This window comes from Pinus tabuliformis, chromosome X (assembly GCF_031772625.1).
Source record: "Pinus tabuliformis cultivar Carrire ecotype Pingquan chromosome X, CPIR1, whole genome shotgun sequence".
Taxonomy (NCBI): domain Eukaryota; kingdom Viridiplantae; phylum Streptophyta; class Pinopsida; order Pinales; family Pinaceae; genus Pinus; species Pinus tabuliformis.
In genome coordinates, this window is record NC_142308.1 from 1,624,744,505 (window position 1) to 1,624,766,876 (window position 22,372).

Below are 22,372 nucleotides of genomic sequence, written 5' to 3' on the forward strand. Positions count from 1 at the left end.
AATTATACCAGCCTCTAGCATTTCTGCAACCATACGTTCAATTTCACTTTTTTGGACATAGGGATATCTGTACGGCCTGATGTTTGGAGGAACACTTCCTGGAATCAGATGAATAGCATGATCATGATCACGCATAGGTGGGAGACCTTTGGGAGTCTCAAATACCTTGGAATGATTGTCCAGGACTTTTTGGAGATCTGGAGAAATAGATGATTCCAATGTGGAAACATCTAGCGAACATAATTGTGCAATTACACCTCTTTGCTCCTTTTTTAGAAGCTTTGTCATACCATTAGAGCTGATTATCTTTCCTGGTTTCCCTGCAATACCCCTTAATTCAACTTCCTTTCCTTCCGTATGAAAAGTTCTTGAAAATTAAAAGCTATTGTACCCAAGGATTGTAGCCATTGGACTCCTAGTACAACATCAGCACCTCCCATTGGAATGGAAAGCATTGGGCTAGTCAATACATATTCTCCCATGGATAGCTTGATATTATGGCACTTTCCAGAGCAATTTATTGTTCCTCCATTTGCAATCATCACTTGACACTCTGGTGCTGGATATAGGAAGCAATTCAATTCTTTTGCTACCCTACAATGAATAAAATTGTGGGTGCTTCCTGAATCAATCAACACTATTACCTTTTTCTTCTTGATTTGTCCTTCTATCTTGATGGTTTGAGGAGTGGTAATTCCCGCCAATGCATTACAAGATATGGTCGGATTTATTTGTTCTTCATCTAGGCTTTGTTCCTGGAATATATCTTCTTCTTTTGACCTTTCTTGCTCCTTTTCTTCTTCCTCTTCACAATCTATGTAGAATAATTTCTTCTCAGCACACTTATGACCTTTAGTGTATTTGCTATCACAACTGTAACAAAGCCCTTTTGCTCTTTTTTCTTCCAATTGTTGTGGTGTCAACCTTATAGGTTGTGGAAGACTAGGGGCAACAACACTTCCGTCTTTATAGTTGTGAGTGGTATGCTTCCTGGTTGCCATAATTTTGCTTTCCATTTTTCTTGCTAACCTGAATGCCTTCTCTAATGAATCAGGTTCCCAAAGGCGAACATCATGTTGGATATTATCCTTTAAAGACCCTATGAACACATCAATCCTATGCTCCTCTGGAATATCTTTTACCCTTATGTTCAATTTTTGGAACTCCTCAATGTGCTCCATTATTGAACCCTTTTGTTTGAGACTTATCAATTGGCTAAAAAAAGTGTTGCTTTTTGTATCCTCATAATGTGCTATCAATTCTTCCGTAAAAATTGCCCAAGTGATAAATTGTTTACGAGAGCAAAGCCATTGATACCATACAAACTGATTTGGTTCCAAATATACAGTTGCCATACGTACCTTTTGTGTGTTTTGCACATTATTGAGATCGAAGAACTGCTCCATCTGTAATATCCATGTGGCGGGATCCTTGCCATCAAACTTCCTCATATCGATTTTTGGAATATGGTGGGTCTTCGATCCAACATTAGAGTCTATGGAATCATGATTAACATTTCTTTTGTTCTCATCATGAGTTTCCTTTACAACCTTTTCACCATTAGTAAGTATTTCTTGTAGAAAATTTGTCAAATCTGTCTTCAAATCTGCCATGTCTGTCTTCAAATCTTCCATTTCTCTCTTCAAATCTGTCTTCGAATCATCCATCTTAGCTTCCATGCCCTTTATCTTAGATTCCACGCCATTTATCTTAGATTCCACGCCATTTATCTTAGCTTCTGTTAGCTTTTGTGAGCGTGACATTTGTTGCACTTGTTCTTGTAATTTTGATATATCATGTAGCATTTCTTCCTCTTCTTCATGAGTCATGCTAGAGCTTTCAGGTTCCTTACTAGGTGTTTGCATTTTCTTTCCTCGGGGCATCAGTTACCGATAATAATGCTTTACTATGCCCTTTGAATTCCGTTAAACCAAGCTTACACAAAAATTTAAAAAAAAACTACACACCTTTTTTCACTTTATAGAAGCCTGATATTGAATCTGATGTATCTCTGTAATTTTAGATCATCCAATTCTGAAATTGCGACCTGTAGTAGCCTTCTGCGTCCTCTTTCCAATGCCACAAGTCTGAGCCAAATTGGATTCTCCAAGGAAGAGTTATGTGAAATCTCCCACAGTGACTTGCTTTTAGACTAGTTCAGTAGAGCGAACTTGTACGACGTGCCACGAGTCACTGTTTCAACCTTTGGATCTGAAACACGCATACAAGAAACTACAGTCCGTCCTCTTTCTGTACCTTCTTATAAAATTTCAATCCGATCCCCAGAGAGAAAGTTATGACGATTTTCCCCAGGTCACCTGTTTTGAATGTAATTCAGGAGTCTGCAAAAAGACCAACTTCCTCAGATCATATCTCCGCAAATATCGTGCAAAAAGCTCTGAAATTCGGACCCAAGGTTCAACGTGATTTCTTCTCAAATGGGTTTTTTTTTCGACTTCTGAAACGTCACAGAAAAAAAGTTATAGCGAAAATTCCACGATGACCTGTTTGGAGCAGCGAAACCCTAGAATCCAAAGCTCTGATACCAAATGTTATGAAACCAGCTCAAGAAAAGATAGAAAAGATAGATCAACGCCTTAGAATTCAGCCTCTTCGAGGGGGCAACCTCCTTTACATTACATAAATGAACAATTCTTGGATGATACAAATGACAAAACCTCCTTTCTATATATAGGAGTCTAAGGAGTCACAATATAATCCAGCCGACCTAACAATAATAATATAAAGCCACAAAAATAACAATAGAGGGATTCTATGGGGCACAGAAATAACAATATGGGGGTAATAGGGGCACAAAAATATAAAAAATGGGTATAACTACAATAGTAATGGGGTAATCACTAGTATTATAGGGACCCAACAGATGCCTTACAGTGAAATATACAAAATTCTTGTTTTTCAAGATCTGTTATTTGGTTTTAATAGTTATGTTTATGTTTTCCTAAGCTAATGAAATCATGTTTACTTATGATCATTAGTTTCTTCTACACTTCATCCTCTATACTACACTGACAATATTCAAAATACACCATGGCTTTTGATATCTAACTCCTTCTCATATCTGCTCCTGCACTCCTACAGACTAGACCTATTTGTGGCTCCAAACCCTAAGTTCAGCAAACCCTAAAACACAAATTTTCACAAACAAACAAATAAATACACATATCTAGCCTAAAATTCATTTGCTTTAAAGTCATATCAGTGATCATATACTTAGAGAGATACCTCTCATGATCAGTAGGGCTAGCTACTGAGTTGAAGTGGTTTAAGGTTACCCTTCTCAATTTCCTTTTCAGCCTAAGAGATTGTAAGGACTAACATATTGCATGAGAAAACTTGGAGAAAGTGCAGAAAGACGGTTGAAGGAAGGCTCATTAGGTCATCCTCAAGCCATGGAAGAAGGAGAAAGGAAAGAAAAGGTCTGAAGAAATCTTGGAAGCCCAAAATAATCTCACACGTGTGGAAGTAGTTGTTGTTGGGAGGGCCGAAAATTTCAGACCTGCAATAGAGGCTGAAATTCTACTGTTAGGGGTCGAAGTTGTGCTACTGGAAGATATTTGACTGGGTTTGACTTGAACGAAGGAATCACATCATCAAGAAGGTCAAACTTGGTCTTGGAGAGGTATTTGTCTTGGTCTAGAGGTCTTGGAATTCGTCAATTGAAGAATATATAAGAAGAGAAGATATTTGTGGGTTTTCCTCTCAAGTGGAGAGGGTTTGGCCCTGGCTTGCAGGATATATCATGTATTCTTGTGTGTTATTTGTCTTCTTGTTTTGGTAGTTTTTTTATGACAAGAATAACATAATAATACAAGAAGAAGCTAATAAGTAAGAAAAAGTAAAAAGATATCACAAACAATTATCAAGCTAAAGGGAAATAATTCTATCTGTTGCCCTATAGATTTCTCAATACGATATTAGAGCTAAGGTTGGATAAGGGAATAATGAAGATCACTTCTCCCTTGATGAAGTTTCTAAAGAAGTTTTCGAAGGTATAAATTTATCTCAAGAAAGTCATCAAGGCATTATGGAATATCCTATTTATCAAGAATGATATTACCAAGACATCTACAAAGGACGAAGGAATATTCTCAACTCATACTGAAACATTTGAAGATGATAACATTTGGGTGATCGAAAATGGAGCATCAAGACATATGACTGGTGAGAACAAGCAAATAAATACTTTTTCAAGAGAGAAAACTTCTTACTCCTTTGAACTTGGTGACAGGAAGAGTTATCTCGTAAGAGGTATTGGATCAACCTCGCTAGAGCTAGAGAATGGAGGAAGTATCCATCTCAACATCATATTTATTCTAGGTCTACAAAAGAATCTACTTTCTATTTCATTTCTACAAGATAAGGGAGATGGAGTCGCTTTTATATATGAAAGGTTGTAGTATGCCATAAAAACTCTAGCATCGAAAATGCAAAGATGATTTGGATTTGAGAAGGAAGAATCTACAGATTGTTGATTCCCCTCTCTCAAGATTTGGTTCACATTGAAGTAAGCCCATGTGAACTGTGGCATAGGAGGTTTAGTCACCTTCACTACGAAATATTACCAACTCTAAATTAAATGGTGAATGGCATCCCCGAACTCAAGGAGGATCATGAAGGAGTATGCAAGGGATGTGCATTAGGAAAAAATGTCAAGAGACCATTTGGAAGTAGTGCTTCAAGGTCAAAAGAAATTATGGATCTCATTCATTCCAATGAGTGTGGTTCTATGTCTACAAAGTCTCCAAGAAGCCATCTATATTATGTGACATTCATTGATGACCATTCAAGTAAAACTTGGGTTTATTTGTTGAAATCCAAGGATCAAGTATTCATCAAATTTCAAGAATTCAAAGATGGAGTGGAGAACCTTAGAGAAAGAAGAATAAATATTCTAAGGTCCAATAATGGAGGAGAATATACTTTAAAATAAATAATAGCTTTCTGTAAGGAGTATGGGATTAAGCGGGATTTGATAGTCCCATACAATCCCCAACAAAATGGAGTTGCAGAACAAAATAATCGATCTATTGAAGAAAGTGTAAGAGGCATTCTACACGATCAAGATCTCCCAAAAATTTTGTGGGATGAAGAAAAAGAGATTGTTGTATATATTCAAAATCTAATTCGTCACAAATCACTAGAAAACATGACTCCTGAAGAAGCATGCACTAGGAAGAAAACAAGCATGAACCGTCTCTCAATATTTGGTTTTCATATCTATATTTACATACCAAAGGACAAGAGAAAGAAATTGGATCCTATAAGCATGAAGGGGACATTCGTTGGCTATAAAAATACTTCAAAGGCATATATGATCTATATAAAGGAAGAACATTGAATAGAAGTTAGTTGAGATTTGATATTTGATGAAAGTATTGCATTTAAGAAATTAAAAGACCTCACGATGGACTTTGATGATGAAGACTTCCTATATTTTAAGAGGAAGGTACCAGGGAGGAAGAAGATTCAAATCATGAAGATGAAGTTCCCAGTGAACCTGTGCAACCTATGGTCATCCCTGAAAGTAGAAAGAGACCTAATTGAAATCTACTCTTTTAGGTGCATAGGGACATGGAGCATCCAATGGCACGTTCAGGGAAAAAAGAATCCCATAATATATTCAAGATATGCAGCTTACATGATGAAGTTAATAGAAGTTGAACCATCCACCTTTGAAGAGTGTGTCAAACATCAGGAATGGAAATATGCCATGAATGAAGAATATCAATCCATAATGAAAAATGAAGTTTGGGAGATCGTACCTAGGCCTGAAGACAAATATATGGTAACTTCCAAGTGGCTCTTTAAGATTAAACATGCAACAAAATTCAACATGAAGGATCTAGCTTTGATGCACTATTATTTGGGACTCAAATTTTGGCAAGGACCTGATGAGATTTATCTAGGTCAAGGAAAGTATGTGATCGAGATATTGAATTGCTTTTACATGATGGATTGCAAACCTATGACTACTCCCATGATCACAAACCTAAAGAGGCTGAGAATTTATGAGTCAAGCCCTGTGGATCTGACCAAGTATAGACAATTAATTGGCTCATTGATGTACCTATTTAATACTCGACTAGGCATATGTTTTGCAGTGGATGTTCTCAGTCAATTCTAGGTAGATCCCAAGCATGATTATTGAATAGAAGCCAAGCATATACTAAGATATCTGCAAGGAACAATCTAGTACTCCCTGAAGTATGAAAAGAGGAATGATGCCCACTTGATTGGATATACATATTTTCACTGGGGAGGCAGTGAATCAAGATTGAAGAAGCACTATTGGGGGTATTTTAGTTTGGGATCCTCCATGGTCTATTGGATGAGCATAAAGTAAGAATTAGTTTCTTTGAGTAGTGTTGAGGCTAAATATATTGCAACCTGTGAAGTAAGACGAGAATTTGTATAGCTAAGGAAGTTGTTGTTGGATTTTTTTGAAGTACCAATGTACCATACTATGATACATTGTCGTTGTTATCACTCTGTAATTTCTGAGGTTGCTAGAGAAATTACAAAGGTAACCACAAAACCAGTTTGGAAGCTGGGATCTAGCCCTGCCAGCTTCAAAGAGAGATTTGTTTGGTTTAATATATTAGGATAGTTATAAAAGTTCAAGGTTTGGTTTATGAATTGGTTTTAATTGTATGGTTGATTCATGTCTAGATTACCATTGAGCTATGGAGTCTGTGACTTAAAGGATGGATCTGTTTCAATATTTTGTAGATAGATTTCATAGGGCAAGGTAGCCAAATTAATTGGATTATTTAATTTTAAATGAAGTGAATAAGAAGAAGAGAAAGGATTTCGATTAAGTAAAGAGAAATTAAGAATTCATTTACATAATCTTAGTCAAAAACATTAAAATTATTCAAAGCCAGAATCATAGTGTACATCAAAACAAATTTTGTCTTCGACTTTCTATTGAATAATTCAGATTATGAAAACACATGAGTATGGTAAACAAAGAATGATAAACACATAAACATGATAGATGCACTTCACCAACAATTTGACACAAGAATCCCATGAAAGAGTTTTTTGTATTATTGATAAGTCCACTAAAGCTAAAAAATGTATAATAGCTTTCTCAGATGCAAAAACCAACCCAAAATACTTCGAAAGGAGAAATATTTATAAGTTTATTTACAAAATATCTTGTCATAACCAATCGGGATGTAATTTAGGAATTTCTAACTAATTATATCTCTAATTTACAAAAATATAGGAAAACTTGAACTACTTGAATTGTTGGCACTATTTTTGTGGAGAATGTTGTTGATCTGGTGTTGATGGGAAAAGTGTCTACTCAGAATGCCCCTATCCCACTAAGGTGTGACAGTGCCTTAGCAACAAACAAGGAAAACTATTTTCGTATTCTTCTTTATGAACTGTAAACGAATAGGAAAAGGATGAACCAACCTGTGTCTTGCGCTAGTCCTTTGATCCAATCTCTCTCCTCTTTGACAGCTTCCAGCTACCTGCTCCCTTACTTTCCCAGCTTCACCAAGTTCCTGCAAGATCACAGAAGAAGAAAACTACACAAAGACATGGATTTACATTCATAAATAGCTTAGGATCAGATTTAAGCTAAACATGCAAATATAACAAAACATCATTGATACACAAGCATGTAGGAGAAACTCAAATAGTTTTATTGATATAACAAGAAGGTCCAGGAGGAGTTACAACCGATGATTCCTGATCCAGCATCAACCCCCCAGCAAAGGAATCCCCTCTTCACCTCCAACAAAGCATAAATCACCCAATGCACTGATCTCTATCTCAAAACCAACAGCAATTCTCTGCAAAGTACAAAATTCCAGCCTTTGGATCTCTGGGATGAGGGATCCATATATAGATGTATGCAAAGAGGATGAGTCAGCTTATGATTTGACTTGTGGCTTCTCTCTGTCAGTTCTTGCTTCCACTTGGAGACTGAGAGCCTCTTACTCATCCTTGGTCGAACTCAGTGAGGCAAGTGTCATTGGGGAAGATTCTGGAAGCTTCCATTGTCTGTCCACCTCGCGGAATGACACTGCCATTTGTCATTTCCTGCTCAGCGCACCCTGGTAGTGCATTTAGGTGTGTTGCAACGCACCTAGCTAGTGTACTGGGGTGCTATGCAACGCAACTAGCTAGTGGAGCTGCTGAAATGATCCTGATTTGACTGATTCTGAGCAGTTTCTGGTGGAGAACTTCTGGGAGAAGCTGTAATTGGTTGACCTTGTTCCTTTAGGGGCAGGAACAACTCTTTTAGGGACTTAGGATCCCTTGGTTTATGGACATTTCATGCTTAGAGCTGTAAGGCACAAAAATGTCTATAACAGTTGCCCCCTAAAGTATGAGGCCGTTTATCGGGTGAAATGCTTTATTAGGAGGATCCGAAGTTCTTTCAATGCTGGGAGGAGACCTGTAATAAGATACAATACAATACATTATCTTCATACTATTTTCATGATCTAGCTGAGGCGGGCATTCCCATGCTCAGCTTTTATAAATTCATTTTTATGTACACAGGACAGACAATCGTCTGATGGTAGACTGATGATTTTGATGAAGTCATCATCCTTTTGGTAGGATGATTATCTGTGCTGCAATTTTGTACATGTCAATGTCTTTATTTTTCCTGAATATATATCGCAACCCAGATGGATGAAACTAGATCCGGGGTCTTCAATCTCGTCCGATCTTCTCTCGAAGTACAAGTCGATCCATGTGAAAAATGTTTTGAAGTCGAACATGGAAAGACATCACTTGATTACCAGTCGATGATGTAAATTGTTAACAAGCGCGAGAGGAATCACCGATAAGGATGATGACCCTCAAGGTACTGCAGTACAATTCACGTGGTGTGAATAAAGGACTTGGCGTCGAACACCATGCAAAATCTTTCGGTCGAAGGTCATTGATGTATAACTGTCGCCGGAAGTGAGAAACTTGCCATTGAGGCATGCAAGCTTCAAAGTACTGAATGGGGTGTTCCTAGATCAACTTCTTGGATAATGAGCTGGTGTCGACAAGAAGCGATCCGTCAAATGAGGGCCTTAATGAATCCCACATCAATGACACGGAACGGAGTAAATGATTTTGATGGAGGTGAAAACGATCTGATGATATATGGTTCAGGATGGCGGTCATGAAGGAATGAAGTATAATGTATGGTAGTGGATGGGACACGGGTGACTTCTCTGGATGACTTCTCTTGAACATGTCGGCGACACTTATTTGATGGATTGGTAGCATTTACCCCAAATGTGGATGGTATGGCGTGACCATGGTGATGTGACCGGTGAATGAAACAACCCAACCCGACTCAGGCACGGAGTGGAAGTGTCATGTTCAAGAGCGACTTGCTACCAATAAAGATTCTTTGAGTTTCTTCCCAATTTTTCCCCAGTCATTGCTGACCAGTACCTCTTTATTTTTGTCAAGCTTAAGGAGGATAACATATGCTTGTTCTATAATTTGCCCTTCGGGAAAACCCATCGCTATGTTTTAACGAGCCTAGCGATAGTGAAACTCGTTCTCGTCTAAAGACAAGTTTGTCGCTATTAATCTTTTTAACGAGTTTAACGACAAAGATAACTCGGTCCTTTTCATTTTTAGAGAGTCTGAAAAGGTACGTAAAGATAACTCCAAAATTCCTTTTTCGTCATCTAATCCCTTAAGTCCGAAAAAGTATAAAACAATACAGAAGGGATGAATTTTCGATAGTTTTAATGAGCCGAACAAAACAAGCGCTCGATCTTTTTGTGCAATAATCCCTCAGGTCCAAAAAGATTAAAATCTAGAGGAGGGGTAGCACTTCCGGTCGCTTTAACGAGCTGGAAGGCCAAAATTCGGCAATCTTTTCATATTTTACGAGTCAGTTGAAAAGAGCTTAAAGAAGACTCGTCTTTTGAGGAACGAGTGATAAAATGGGTAGCAGCTGATTCCAGGTAAGGGTTGGAATTTTCCAATCACGGCAGTGTCACGAGGATGGCTAGTGAAATCACTCTTCGCAGCTGTTCCTCAAAATGGGTAAACAATCAAATGGATGTGAATGATCAGCCAATGGAAAAGTGGAGGTGATGGTGCAAACACGACCAAGGCTTTAATGGCTGAAATGCTTCATTCACGGTGGTTATTTACTGGGGGATAGTTCATTTTTTAACGAGCTTAAACGCGGGTGGAAACATTTGCTCGGTCCGGGTTTATTTTTTAACGAGCTTGAACCTCGCGGTAACACTGCTCGATGCGGGTTTATTTTTTAACGAGCTTGAACCCTGCAGTAACACTGCTCGTGATAAGTTTGTATGCCCCCAGCATAATAACGCAAATCGAGGTGCATGCCCCCCAAGCTTCATTGCATTCAACTTGGTGGTTGGAATGAAGGTTTACCTTTGAGATTTGGAAAGGGGATTGTTTCATTTTTTAATGAGGTTGACACAGTAAAAGAACTATCCTCATGACTCCTTGTTTCATTTTTTAACGAGGTTGACACGAGATAAGAACCGTCCTCGAAGTCCAAATCCATTAGATATAGAAGGTTTCATATTCCACTGTAGCCACTTCTGCCAGATTACTCGGAGGCGGTAGGGCAAAAGTACCCATTAAGGCAAGGTCTTTTAGGAGACCTACTCCGATATTTTGGAGCGAATGATTGCTTCCATGGATCATTGGAATGCTTCTAGTAACTTGAGAACCATTGGGGAGGAAGTTTTGCTGATCGACGATTGTAATCCCTCCTTGAAAGGGAAATGCAATATTTCTGAAATAGGTCGACACAACAGCTGCCATGGCATATATCCATGGTCTTCCTAGTAGGATGTTGTAATCAAGATTTCCATCTATGACTTCAACATCTATTTCTATTGTTTTCCCTCCTAGTTCAACTTTCAAGTTATTTAGGATACCATATGGGGTATATGTCCTTCCGTCGAATGCTTTTAACGTCGTCGCAGACCGCGACAAGGTTGGAGATCCTAAAGTTTTCCAGCAACTCATCGACATAATACATGTAGATGCCCCCTCATCAATAATTGTTCGATGAATAGTTTTGTTGAGGGCTTTCACTTCAATAAGGAAAGCTAGTTGAGCTGGTAACTGAGGGTCATATCCTTTATGATTAAAGGCCACAACATTGGAATCCATTGGGTCAATCCCACTTATTGCTGATAATAAAGCTTGCTCTTGGGAGAGGCAATTTTGCGGTACCCCAAGTGTCGACATAGCGTACGACGATTGGGCCAGGTCCTCTATTATATTATAATTATGTGCTATTTTTGCACGAGGATTAAATGTCGATTTGTGCACTACTCCCTTTGGCGACTTTATCATTTGTTCAGGAATGATGGGTGGCACAACTTTGGTCAAAGTTGTTGTCGAACTACTAGGTTGTTCATTAGCCTTGTTATTCGACACTTGTGGATTCCCGTAATCTTTATTCCTTGCCAAAGCATCATTTTGCTGCTTTGAGATAGACAACATAAGCACTTGGGATCGGGAAGCATTTTGATTAGCAACCAGTTTGGTTCCCGGGCTTGGAAACGGATCAGTCAATACTACTGAGGTTTTTGAACTCTTAAAGAGTTTCTTAACTTCAGCTTTATGTGGACAATCTCTCGTCCGATGATCCTCATCGCATATATGACACCCCGCAGGGGGTTTCCTTTGCCCATAAGGGTTTGTAGAAGACTTTTCAAGAGATGACTCATCCTGCTTCCTTTTTCTCCCTTTCTTTTTCTTCTTGCCCCCTGGTTGCTTCAGTTGTTTGCCCTTGTCAGTCGACACGACATTTACTTCCGAGGCAAGAAGTTCCTCATTTGCATTTTGACTAGAAATCTTACAGGCCTTTTTAGATGTAGCCTTTGTCGATTTCGTGTCTGTCGCGCCAATCACGCCATCGATGGCATGAGAGTCATTGTTTGATTTAGGAGGAGGAGGAACTGAGAATTCTGGTCTAGGGGCGTCAGGTATTTTATCATAGAGCGTGCCAGACTGAGTGTAAATCAAGTCCAAATATTGCGCACGAGCGATAACTTGCTCTTCTGTGATGACTCCCCCTTTTGCCACATCTTCCGTGATGGAAGGCAGTAATGACTTAATAAACCATTCAGCTAAAAGCTGATCGAGAACATACGTTTTCACCATTCTACGACAACGTCGCCATTCATGTATATGATCAGATATGTGAGTGGTTGTCGTTTGTTTGAAGTTGGTAAGAAGTTCGGTTCCCGTTTCATACCTTATCGGTAACTGAAAATGGGTTAAAAAGGTTGTGGCTAGGGTACTGAAGTTGTCGAATGAAGCTCTAGGCAATTCGATATACCATTTTGCTGCCGGACCAGTTAACGTCCTCTGAAAGAGGTGAAGTCTTATCGAATCATCATTTAAGGTGTTTGATGAACACCATAGATGAAATGTCATCACGTGATTCAATGGATCTTCACCCAGATTTCCATTAAATTTAGGAATATCTGATGGAAGTTTATGCGGAATCGCTGGCCACCAAGGGGCATAAGCAATTGGATCATTCGTCAGCCGGTTTAGATCTGGTAATTCTAGAGTTGCTACAAAGGGCAACTGTTGATTCAGGTTAGGCGAAGCATACCCAGGATAAGATGGAATCGCCTGAGCAGTGGGTCTTTGCATACCAGCATAATGTATTTGATGCTGGCAACTTTGACAAGGTTGATGGGCATAACCATTATAATATGGTTGTTGATAACCGCTTTGGAAATGCGATTGCCCGTTACTTACAAAGACTTGTTGCTCAGGTCCTTGATATGATTGTTGGAATGGGGTTTGTTGAGTTTGAACCAACTCTAGTTGTTGGACCATTTGTTGTTGACCAATACTGGATGATTGACCAAGATGAGGAGTCACAGTACTTGTTTGAGCCTGAGTCACTCCAGATAAGGAGGCTAGTCCTGAGGTTGTGATTGAGTCGTTGAGACAAGAGGCTGTTGTATTGCAACCTGAGAAACTTTGGGTTGACATACAACAGGTAGAGCTTGTACTTGCGACGCAGTCACCATAGCAGGTATAATGGGAATATCCGACACAGGGTGGACTGGTTGCATTGAATATACAACCCTTGGTTGTTGAGGCAGTATTGGTACCCAACCACTGGATGTAATTCCAGTTTGACCTGAACTTTGTTGTAAACTCCCATATGGTTGTTCTCTGGGAGGGAATAATGAAAAAACATACTGCGCTCCATATGGTGGCAATCCAGTACTTAAAGGGTAGATTGGCCTTTGAAGACACATTGGATCAATTTGTTGAGTTTCAACATAAGAAATACCAGATGATAACCCGGATGAAGGAATAGGAACTAACCATGTCGTCGAAGCAGTCTCTGATTGGACTCCGGCTTGTTGTTGATAACTTGCCGGGACAGATGGTATACCATTGAACATCGTTGGAGTAGCAGTAGGAGGTTGTGCCACTGCTGTATCGGACGACACAGTCCTAGATGTCGACGGTTGCTCAGACATATCTAGTCTATCCAAAATATTTTCTAGCGATTCTACAAGAACTTGCGATGAAGTGAGACTAACTTCGAAGATCAACGAGGGAAAGGTGATGATTATTCCGTTTAAAATAAATTTTAACACGCTTTGACACAACTTCTTTTTTCAGTTTTTAAGAGTCGAGAAAAAACAAAAGATGACTCTAGTCTTCTTCGATTTTTAATGAGCCTGAAGTGACAAGTGCTCAGATGGACCTTTTCCGTTAAGGAGTCTGAAAAGGAATGAAAGGGATTGCTCTGGAGGTCTAGGTATAGGGAGTACCAAACCAATCGCAAAACTACAGAATAATTTTTACGGTACGGCAGTCAATCTTCCCGAATGCTGTGTTCAGTGCATTGCGATCAGTAGGGCGGCCGACACGGCTTCCTATGGATAAAGGTTTTATGCCTATAGGGGTCTCCCAATATATACTCGACGGTACGTGGGAGCACAAGTCCGTACTGGCACTTATCGTCTCAAAGTGGAGGAATCACCCAACCATCAGTGAGGACAACAGTTACCAGGTTTTACGACGCCGGAACACGTCTCTAGCCTAGACCTCTAAATGTTGTGCGTTAAGTTACAAAGCGTTGTTAAGTTCATTGAATTTATTTTAGGTTGATCTTTCTTATGAAGTTTGCCTTTTGGGTTCACCACGAGATGTAGATGTAATTCCTAAAATGCAATCTAAAGATGATAAGCAATCTTTTATCTCTTTTCAGCAATGAAAATCCTAGCTACAAGGGGAAAAGAAAGACACAATCTTTTCTCAAAGAGCAAAGAGCACACTGTAAATGCACTTTTCTTAAATCAAGCCAAACAGCGTGTCAATATGCAAATGCACATGTGCATGTATTTGTTTTTCACTTTCTTAATATTGATGCCTAAAAAGAAAGTTGTTGTACAAATTTGAATTCGCTTTCAAGTGAAAAACACAAACAAGCTTCTTTTCGAAATCAAAAGGTAGAGATGACTACGACACTTTATGATTTTGAAGTAAACACTTGTTTCGACACTAGAAATTCACAAATTCAAGCCAAATGAAAAAGTAAAAGCACAATCGACTGTCAACAGCAAATAAACTTTCTCCTAAGATCAAAATCGACACTCACGATAGATCTCAATCCAAGGACGACAGTATGACTAGTTTACTTTTGCAATGGGAAATTGTAAATGATGCAACAAACACACAAAAACAAATACAGTTTCTTTTATTCAACTGAGGTGGAATTAAGGCAAAGAAAAGGGGTTTTTCAATAGACAAACACACTGATCACAGGCTGCAAAAATCAGAGACAAAACTCGAAAAAATGAGCAAAGAACCTCAGCTAGGCAGGGCTAAGTTGATCAACGCACCTGCTACCAGTGGAGTCGCCATTTTGTTGATGGGAAAAGTGTCTACTCAGAACGCCCCTATCCCACTAAGGTGTGACAGTGCCTTAGCAACAAACAAGGAAAACTATTTCCGTATTCTTCTTTATGAACTGTAAACGAAGAGGAATAGGATGAACCAACCTATGTCTTGCGCTAGTCCTTTGATCCAATCTCTCTCCTCTTTGACAACTTCCAGCTACCTGCTCCTTTACTTGCCCAGCTTCACCAAGTTCCTACAAGATCACAGAAGAAGAAAACTACACAAAGACATGGATTTACATTCATAAATAGCTTAGGATCAGATTTAAGCTAAACATGCAAATATAACAAAACATCATTGATACACAAGCATGTAGGAGAAACTCAAATAGTTTTATTGATATAACAAGAAGGTCCAGGAGGAGTTACAACCGATGATTCCTGATCCAGCATCAAACCCCCAGCAAAGGAATCCCCTCTTCACCTCCAACAAAGCATAAATCACCCAATGCACTAATCTCTATCTCAAAACCAACAGCAATTCTCTGCAAAGTACAAAATTCTAGCCTCTGGATCTCTGGGATGAGGGATCCATATATAGATGTATGCAAAGAGGATGAGTCAGCTTATGATTTGACTTGTGGCTTCTCTCTGTCAGTTCTTGCTTCCACTTGGAGACTGAGAGCCTCTTACTCATCCTTGGTCGAACTCAATGAGGCAAGTGTCATTGGGGAAGATTCTGGAAGCTTCCATTGTCTGTCCACCTCGCGGAATGAAACTGCCATTTGTCATTTCCCACTCAGCGCACCCTGGTAGTGCATTTAGGTGCGTTGCAACGCACCTAGCTAGTGTACTGGGGTGCTATGCAACGCAGCTAGCTAGTGGAGCTGCTGAAATGATCCTGATTTGACTGATTCTGAGCAGTTTCTGGTGGAGAACTTCTGGGAGAAGCTGTAATTGGTTGACCTTGTTCCTTTAGGGGCAGGAACAACTCTTTTAGGGACTTAGGATCCCTTGGTTTATGGACATTTTATGCTTAGAGCTGTAAGGCACAAAAAATTCTATAACATCTGGCCCTTGACTTTTGTTGTGTTGTTTGTCCTACTGTTGAAGAAGAATTGAATTTTTATTCAAGTAACTCACATAATTTTTCCCACTTGTCTTCACTTGGAATTGACAATTTGAGTAACTTCTTGTAAATTTCATCTACCTCTGTATATTTGGAAAAGGTGGGCTTAGTGATAAAAATGTATTTGATTTCATGTTGGATGTATAAATCAAATTCCAATGCCTATAGGAAGGCTTTCCTTGTTATAGTCCCCTTTATTCTTGCAAATTTGGCATTGTCTCTAGCAATGGCCATCAATTTCTGGTTGTAATCGGGCAATGTCATTAATGTGTCATTCAACACTAGCAAACCTGGAAGTCCCTTTTGATTGAGGACCTTAAACTTGTTGAAGAATCTCTGGACACCATTCTCCAGAACTTGACACTTTTTCTTCAACTGCAACATAATATTTCTTTTGGTCAATACTTTCTTGATTTCTAATATGGTCTCGATTTTTTAGAATTTAGAAATTTGATTAGGTCTGTGGCTTCAGTTGGCTTGTCCCCCAACATTCCCCTAATTTCTTGAATGGCTCCTCTGGATTTCTGAATCAGTTCCTTCTACTAAAAAATAATCTGTATTAATGGCCAGATATTTGTCATTGATTTGTTGATATCTATCCATATATTATCCTTAGCCTGAACTAAGATATGAGCCATGGAATATTCCTTTTCCAATTGTTGTACTCTTTGCATCAGTCTCTGGGATTTCTGTATCTCTGTCAATTGATAATTCACAATTCTCTCTTTTTGTTCTTGTAGAGTCCTCACCTGTCCTTGTAGTTTCTTGATTTCCTCCCCTTATAAAGACATGTCTTCCATGGCCAGTTTACTTGGGCCATCTGAAGTTGGTGCAGAAGGTGTTGTAGATGTAGAAACTCCTACTGTAGTTGTTGTAGTTGTTGCTGTTGTAGTTGATGTAGAAGCTCATGTTTGCACTATTGTTGCAAGAGGTACTGCATCAAGTGGGATTATAGCTAGCTGTGCATTTTGTTCTTTCTCCTTGATCAGCTTGTCCATTTCTTCTTCCATGTCCCTTATCTGTGCATTTTTCTCCATAATTAATCTAAGCATGTCTTCTTTTTGGCTCTCTGTCTCCCCCACTTCTTTTTCTTGTGGATCCTCAGTTGCTGACATTTTCAATTATTTTCTGAGTGCTTCTATGTCAACATTCTTCTTCTTAACTATTTCTTCTATTGCCTTAACATTGCTTGGGTCATATCCTATCTTAATGACCAAGTCTTCCAAGGATTTTATCTTATTATATTTTTCTAAAGAAGAAGCCTTTTCAAGTTTTAATTGGGATTGAATATTAGTGATACCTGCAATTTGGAAGCATTCATTGTAGTGGTTGTAGATGTAGAATAGATCATCTCCCCAGTCTGCATGTGCATGTCCATATGATCTATAGGATGGACATCCTTTGCATCAAAATCAAATGTAGTTTTCTTGTAATCTATTGCAGATTTAGGGTGGTGGACCTATGCCTGCAAGGCTAACAAGAGCTATGCTCGATAGAGGAAGTTTGTTTCTAAAAATGATCATAAGTGTTGATTTTGAGAAGATCATTTCTACGTTTTATCTCCTTATACTTATCAAAGATGCTTGTTTCCATTTGACCTTGGATTAATTTTAATGTCTAAGATATATCTAGATCCTCTTGTGAGACTGAAGGGAATGGGGATCCTGCAAAGATGTTATCCCTTGCTGGAAAATGTGGAGCCTTAAGTACTATAGGATCTTTCCCTACTCCTTTTGAAAAAATTATCTTAGGATTTGTCCTTGCTTTCTTGGTGTAAATTTTGAATTCTTTGGTTGAAACCTCTATGACTGAAGGAGAGTCTTCTCCCCATCGCCTTTTCTCTGATTTTTCCTAAGGCGTGGGAGTTTTTGAAGTACCAGTAGACAACAACTTCTCCTCTCCTTCATGTAGAATATTTTATTCCCACTCATCTTGGTTCATCTATTTCTTGATTTCATGCCTCTGAGTGTGAACATATGGAGAGGTTTTTTGCTCCACTCTTAGTTTAGAGATCATACCACATGGGTCATATGACCAAGTGAATCTTAAGGAAAAATTCATATGTTTTAGGAGGATATTTGCCTCCTCTCCTACTTTCCTATTGTTGCAAATAAATGGTCCTATCTGAGCCTTTATTCTGAATTGTGATTTCTTCTTAGTTGACACAAAATGGACCTCATCTGAGTATATCATTTTCCTGATGTATTCTAAAGAAAAATTTCTCATTGGGAGATACCTAGGCAGTTTATAAGGTGGCATCTCACACCCATACACTCTTATTTCAGTGTAATTCTGGTATAAATACCAGTCACCTGTTCTGACTTGCTCACTTAGGTATAAAATCTTCTGAATCTCTACACTGACCCTAGGTTTTGTCTCACTGCTCAACAAACATGTAGTTGGATGAATAAATTAATCAATAAAGTCTTTGAAGTTGTATTCTTCTGAATTCCTTATTGGCATGGAAGTCCAAAAAATGACTTAGTGTGGCTCCCCCTATTCATTCAGTTTTTGTACTACAAATGGGAACTTGTCTGCTTGATAAAATAGAAACATATACACAAGAATAGAGGCATATTTGAACATTCCTTTAGTTTGAATCTTAAGGAATTGTTCATGAATGTTGTCATCAAGGAATTGGATAAAATTGAAAATTACTGAGGGCTTTTCTTCAGTGGAGAAAATGGACAGAAAACCTAAAATAGGTTCATCTACCCATTCATCCGAATAATACCCCAGCAAACATGAGAGTATGGAAATGATTTGCTTAGCTTTGTCTGGAAAAATGGAGGAGGGATATGGTGGATTCTTTTTTGGGAGTTGGACATCTTCAGGTAGGAAGATTTCAAAAATCTTGGATCTCTGGGAAAAGGTCAACTTCTGATATAATTCATTCAGGGCTTCCACTGAGAAAGGAATAGTGGAATCATTTTGAGGGATCTGCAACATTTGGTTAATTGACTGAGGGGTGATTGTGAATAGAATTTCACCATTGTGGGCCACAATGGCTCTCTGATCTAGTAAGTAGAAATCTTGGCATTTGAGGAAAAATTCGGGGAAGTGATGGGTTTGGGGAAACATGTAGAGGTGTAAATTGGATTCCCGGAGGCCAATTTCATAACCTTGGTAAAGGAATATGTCTTTGAGCCAGCTGTGAAATTCAAATAAATCATATTCACATTTCGAATCTGAGATTTTATAGTCTTTGTCAGCCAAGGGGATGTGATCAAGGTCAACTGGTGGGGGAATCATAGGATTTTCGCTATTAATATTGGTTTTTCTCTTGGGAGCCATATTGGAAATTTTGAAGCAATTTGAAAAAGGTTGAAGAGTTGTGCAATTTACCTGGGAAACTCTTGAAAATGGAGGCTGGCGACGATGGTGAAGCTGGTGTTACGACGCCCTAGTTTTCTGCTCAATGTTGGGACAATTTGATTGTATTAATTGAAATTGAGAAAAAACAAATGAACACTGTGGGATTAGATTGAGTAAATGGTGTAATAGAAATGGATGAAGAGATATTTATGGTTGAGGAAATTGTCTGTTGAGGGCGAGGGACTATTAGGAGGTTTAACAGTAATTTAGAGGAGGATTAAATGCACAATGGGTAGGGGACACAATCGAACATGTGTCACGGAGGGATTAGTGGTGTAGGCATGGGGAACCATTGGCTGGAAGGAAAAGGTTAGGCAGTTTTCGGAGGGGGGGAGGGTGGTATGTGTTATTGAGAGGTGGGGGTGCGAAAGAATGCGGGAGTGACATGTAAGGTGGGGTCGGGGAAGTGAAACTACCTTTTCGGACCCTCGCCTCCACCAATAAAGGTAGGAAGGGCGGGTGGGGGCGCTCAGAAAAGCATTGCGAATCGTTGATTACCATTTCCAATGAATAGTAGTGTAGATTGGGCCCGCCACTTATCCACTACATGACAAAACATGTTATCGTTTTCCACTTTTGTTTATAAACACCAAAACTTAGGACAAATACTATATCACTTTAGAGCATAAATAATACAATTTTAATGTTTTGACAAAAGGCCTATAGATATCTCTCAATCTCTAGAAGAAATCAATAGATCTCGCATATCCTAACTTTGAAAGCAAGGCCTATCTTCTACAAACCAAGGGTGCATTTAAATGTGCAGACCCTTCTTATTTTCCTTTGAAGGAGAGATTTATCCTAATCTAAGTTCTAACCTACAAACTTTAAATTATTAATCCAGCTTAAACAATTGGATCAATTTCTTCACCTATCTACCTAATTTTAACCAATTTTAAACAGTTTGGTTAAACTATTCTCTAGTGTAACAACATAAATTCAAATGTGTTTGACCACGATTACATTGTATTATTCAAACAAAGATCTGTGATTGTGCAATTTAAAACAAGTTGCACACAATCCCTAATTTGTTTTTCAAATCAAAACTATTTTTCTATTAGTGGCATTTGAATTTTCATAACTTTCATTCTTTTTCTTTTCATGGGGTTCTTTTCATCTTTTTTTTTATTCTTTTATTCTATTTTTCTTTTTATATACCCTCTTTTCATTTTTTATTTTTATATTATTTTTTCTTTTTGGAAATCATTTGCAACATGCAATATTATTTACAATTTGATATACTGAAAGAAAATATTCAATCATCATTTGATCCTATGAATCATAGGACCCTAACAATGGCTCCAACTAGGGATGGCACTCTCCTTGTGAGGTGTCAAGAATCGTTGACCAGTAGCCTTGAATCATCTCCTTCAATATTTTTTTTGCATCTGATTTGTTTTTTTGTTGTTGTAGTTATGGTGGCAAACATGACCAAAAGCTCAGGGCCTTCTCTTCGGGCTTCAACTTTTTGACATGAGCTACCCAATCATAATAGTACAAATAAAATGATATTTACAATGATTTTGGTGAGAAATGCTTCTATTCTTGGAAAACATAATGTTTTAACATTATGCCATTGACAGGTCCACCAGGAAGCTCTTCTCCATCAATGTCCTTCATAAAAAATTCATTATTGCCCTTGTAAGCATGGATTGTGTAAGGTCCCGTCCATAAATTATCAAATTTTCCATGCTTACCTTTTTCTTATATTCTTGAATCTCATTTGAAAACATTGCCCCCTATTTGAAAATCATCGGCTTTGGTTATTTTGTCATAAATCTTCTTGATGTTTTCCTAGACCAATTGGGTTATATTGTGAACTTCTTCTCTTGATTGTTGCAGTTGAATTGTTTGATTTATTCTTCTTTGAAGGTCATTAGGTTCCACTTGTAATTACTACATGATTTTCAAAACAAGGATACCTAATGAAATTGGAAAAACAATGTCCATTCCATAAACCAGTTGGTATGGAGACATGCCAATTGATTTCTTAGTGGTGAGTCGTCAGCCCACAATGCATTTAATAATTTGTTATGCCATGATTTCTTATTATCTTACAACAATTTCTTGATGATATTAACCAAAATTTTGTTTTAAGACTATGATAATCCACTTCTCTGGGGTAATAGGCAGTAGAGTGTCCTAAGGCTATTTGATATTTGTTGCAAAACTCCACCATCTTCTTTGATTTGAATGTTGCTGCATTATCTATAATGATTTTCTCGGAACATCCAAATCTAGAAAGAATATTATTTTCTAAGAATTTAATAATCACTGCATCAAAATATTTCCTGGTAAGTATGGCTTCAATCCATTTGGTAAAATAATCTGTGGCTGTAAGAATCCATTTGTTTTGGGCTAAGGAGGAACACCAGTTATATAAAGTTGTCTGAAGACCTAGTGTTTCATGTAAATAAAAAGAACATAAATAAAAAGTATCACTACATTCGAAAGTTGGTGCAGGATGGAGTGTTGCAACTACGGTATATCTCCACTAATGAACAAGTAGTTGACATCTTGAAAAAATCTCTTCCTAACAAGAAGCTTATGTATTTGAGAGATAAGCCTGGACTGGTTGATATGTCCTCCCTAGTTGAGAGGGAGAGATAGACACATCATTATTGTCTTCACTTTGGGAAGAAATAATAGAAGATTGGGTAAGCATCTGGAATATGATACTCTTTGAGGATGATGTAGGGAATCTAAGATAAGAGTAGTCATAGAGGACTGATATTCTTTAAGGACTAGGAATCCAAGATAAGAATAGTCCTAGAAGGGCATACCCTGTGAAAACCTGGGTGGGGTATGTGCCTTGAGATATAATGATGATGGTGTCTATAATTCATTAGTCTCGCCAGTATTGTGCTATGATATTGTGGAGAGATATATTTGTTAGTCAAGGCCTTGCTATGTGACAATGTTGGATGATATGATGCTAAACAGATGGGTTACTAATCTGACTCTTATCATGAGATCTCTTCAGATTGAG